Here is a 3,920-nt window from a genome sequence, read left to right as displayed (position 1 = left end):
CTTCTGAGAGAGAAATCCTCCATCCCAACCTCTGCACCTGCCCTGAAATGGGTCCTCTTGTTTCCAGATGACCCTGAGCGCCCCCTGGTGGTTGGAGCGCCCCCTGCAGGGACGGTCGTGTCTGGACTCATCCTGACTTCTCACTGAACCAACTGGAACAGTAACACAGGGCTGTGTCCTAGGTCATCACGGAGCTGAGCTGCAGGGAAAACTGAATTTGTGAGGTGTCTCGGGAGGTGGAGAGTCATTTCTGGAGAGACATCTTGTATGCTGTGCTATTCCCAGAACCAAAGCACCCCAGTGACCTCAGCCCTTTCCCTGGGGGCTGAGGGATCCAGTCCCAGCAGCCAGCACCGTTTGTGATGGAGAATCCAGAGACTGAGCGGGTAAGGGAGAGGGTCTTCCATAGTCCTGGGCCCGATTCCTGCACCGGCACCTGGCACACGACACCTGGGGAAGTAGAAAGAGTGAGACACCCACTTCACAGATGTCACCCCGTAACTCCACCTTCCTCAGACCCAGGAGGTGCTCACAGCTGAGGGATGCCCGCAAGAGGAGGAATGACCAGAAGATTTCCATGTTCATTTTGATCAATGCTCTGACTCTAAGAGAGTTATGTCAGTGAAGATGAGAACCCTGACTCTGAGTAGCACAGGTGCTGTGCTTTCCCCTTGAGCCTGGGTGTGATGTGCAGGTGGAAGCATGATTCCATATAAAGATGGTCCCGGCTGGTCCTTCTCTAGGGCTGTGGAGGAGGGTGCTGGCTGAGATCCAGGGTGGACACAGCTTCATGTCACCTCTGAAGAATGGGTGATGTTTCTTTTCCAATACGATACTTACATTTCCATATATGTCTATCTGCGTCTATATTATAGGTGTACTCGTTGGCTAGTGTGGCCTTTACAGAATAACAGACTGGGTGGATTAAACAACAGCAATGGATTCCTCTCAGACCTGGAGGCAAGAAGTCTAAGGTCATGGTGTCAGCAGGTTTGGGTCCTTCTCAGGCCTTTCTCGTTTGCTCGCAGATGGACGTCTTCTCAATGAGTCCTCAGATGGTCTTTTCTCTGTGTGTCTGTGTGCATCCCTGGTTTACTTGTCTGTTCTTTATTCCTCTTCTTAAGTGTGACAAAGACCCCTGACCACCCCTTAGGCAACAGGCTCCTTGTAATTCTCTTCTCAACTAGTCTTGACCTGTGGGCTTCTGTGTTTATATGTGCATGGCCAGGTTTTGTGAAGGGCCCTGCTAAGTGAGAATAATGAGGATCCCCTACCCTTGAACTCTGATCACCCACAGTATTTGATCAAAGCCATCAAACCTCCTATCACCCACACGGTATCTGATCACCCTGGTCTCCCTTTAACAAGAATCCTTTTGAGTCTATGTAACCAGAATCCCCTTAGCTTGTATTTCTTCTGTTCATAATTTCGAGTGCACTCCACCCCCCGGCTTTTTGACCGTAAGCCCCCACTTGCCAGGCTGTATTTGGAATTAAGGCAAGTTTCCAAGGCTGCATCCCATATGCAGCAGCGAGTTTTGTCTTCAGGTTTTGGGTGAGCTGCATATTGGAGACATGAGTATCATTTCACCACCCATGGCCATATAACGCATGCCTGAATGAAGCTGATGTCTCATGTATATTTTCCCTAAGTCCACTCACAGCCATTTGTGCGTAGGGACACTAGACTGTTCCTCAGCCCTATGCCGGGGACTACTTTAAACAATCGCCAAGAATCACAGAAATGTGAAAAGCATGGCACTAATTTGACCACAGAAAGTGCTCAATTACATGACGGGAGTTGAAACAATAAAGGAGAGCATCACATTGACTGACTTCAGCTGGGAAAATGTGTGTGGGTGTATGTGTGTGTGTGTGTGTGTGTGTGTGTGCATGCATGTGTGTTGCCTGATTCAAACAACTGGCCACATTCTTAATGTCCGTGAATGATCACAAAATGACAGTATTTATTTTGGGTGCTCATAAAAGCTAGAAGTAGGTGAATTTGCAGATTTGGAATCTGTGAATAACGAGGATAATTGCACTGCAGTATTGGAGCACTCTGGCGTTAGAGTCTGTAACACTGCCTGCTGCAGAATTCAGAATGCTTGTGCAGGTTGCCTGAAAGCAGGACGGGGTGTCTCTCCTTCCACATCTACAAAAACAAAACAACAATTAATACGGTTTAAAAATCTCATGTGCATTGTCAGGATATTTACACGTTTCACAAACTTCAGGCTGAAATTGAACATTATGGTGAGCTGCAGGGTTTTTTTGAGCTCCTTTGAGAAAAAGATAAAGAAATGATAAACAACCTTAACTCTTGAGTATTATATTTGTCTGTGCATATGAATATATATATACACAACTATAATAAAAATGAAAAGCAAATATGTACATGCACACAAAATTTTTTAGACACTTCATAATCCACAGCAATGAAACATTAGGATACAGAACAGAGTCTCTGGTAGAGGTCCTGGACAGGAAGAGGAAAGCACAGGTTCTAACAAGAGTTCCCTCTCAGCCCATATATGCACCTGCTGCAGGTCGCAGCCCTGTACTTGTTGGGTCCTGTGCGACCCCTGGTGGTAATGGGCCTCCGTGCAAGGAGGTTTGTGTCTGGGCTCACACTGACTTCCCCTCACTGTGTCTCTAGCACAGTAATACAGGGCTGTGTCCTCAGTTGTCAGGCTGCTCAGCGATAAGTAGACTTGGCTCTTGGAGGTGTCCCTGGTGATGCTGAGCCGGGACTTAAGAGTTGGGTTATAATATGCACTTCCACTATAACCCATCGCACCAACCCTACCAGCCCCTTTCCTGGAGCCTGCCGGACCCAGGCTACAGCAGTGCTGGTTAATGAGAATCCAGAGACAGTGCAGGTGAGGGAGAGGGTCTGTGAGGGCTTCACCAGGCTGGGTCCCGACTCCTGCAGCTGCACCTGGGACAGGACACCTGTGGACAGAGAGAACCACGGTGACTCATGGGCTCAGATGCAGCTTCCCCAAGTGTTCACGTCTGAATCCCTGAGACACTCACCTCTGGGAGCTGACACCAGGAAGAGGAAGAACCACAGTGGATTCATCTTCTTGCAGATGGGATTCAAGAAGCCCAGAAATTCTCTTCAAGCATGAGGAGAAACCCAAATTTAAGTGAACTGGTACTTTGTTTTTACCTTGTGACATAAGGGGATGTTTGCATATGGGAGGGACCAGTCTATAAAAATCGGAAAGTAGTGAAGGGAGGTCCCAGTCTCTGGGGCTCCACCTGAGGAGGGTGCTGACTGTGCCCTCAGAGAACTCAGCCCCCACCTGGCGTCCCCTCCCTATGCCTGGGGTCTCTGTGTCCAGGAATGAAATGATGCTGAAGGGCTAGTCAGGAAGTCAGCTGTGCTCAAGGATTAACGGCAGGTTTGGGGATAGACTTTAGTCCCGTGGAGGCATACATTTCACATAAATACCCATCACACATTCTGGGTCCTCCAAGATGTCAGACGCAGACTCTTGCTTTTTCCTTTCTGCATTACCTCAAGTTTATATCCTGGATACGCAGGTATTTGAGACCAACCATACATGTCATAATGACATTGAATTCAGACAGAGTCAGGTAAAATTTAATGTTTATCAAAATTCACAACAGAGTTCTTTTTCCCTTAACTTGGGTGAACATTTCTTCACCTGAAGCAGTTTAAATTTTATCAAGAGTTGCTCTGTAGGTGGATTTATTCTTAACAACTAAACACACCATGTATTTTGTGGACAAGGTAGTCACTCTTGCTGTGATGGTCATGGATCCCAGCACTGCTGACAGGGACAGTAGCCTGACCTGCCTTTTTCCTGTGCACAACTGAGTGTCTGCAGGAACACCGCGAAATTCAGGGCTCCCTCCTTGCAGGTGGACGTTGAGGAATCCCCAGGGCTA

The 3,920-nt window shown here is 47.8% G+C and overlaps 1 long non-coding RNA gene across 1 annotated transcript; it reads right to left on the bottom strand.

The window, feature by feature from the left end:
- Positions 1 to 2,889: 2,889 nt before the first annotated feature.
- Positions 2,890 to 3,107, bottom strand: LOC141277902 (uncharacterized). Its single transcript, XR_012329776.1, has 2 exons — positions 3,039 to 3,107; positions 2,890 to 2,954 (listed from the first exon to the last, which is right to left on the bottom strand). It is a non-coding gene; the product is annotated as an uncharacterized lncRNA (long non-coding RNA).
- Between the last annotated feature and the right edge of the window lie 813 nt (positions 3,108 to 3,920).

The sequence above is a fragment of the Tursiops truncatus genome, chromosome 2, assembly GCF_011762595.2.
Source record: "Tursiops truncatus isolate mTurTru1 chromosome 2, mTurTru1.mat.Y, whole genome shotgun sequence".
In the NCBI taxonomy this organism is placed as follows: domain Eukaryota; kingdom Metazoa; phylum Chordata; class Mammalia; order Artiodactyla; family Delphinidae; genus Tursiops; species Tursiops truncatus.
The sequence above is the reverse complement of the archived record's forward strand: the minus strand, read 5'-3'. Positions and strand labels throughout refer to the sequence as shown.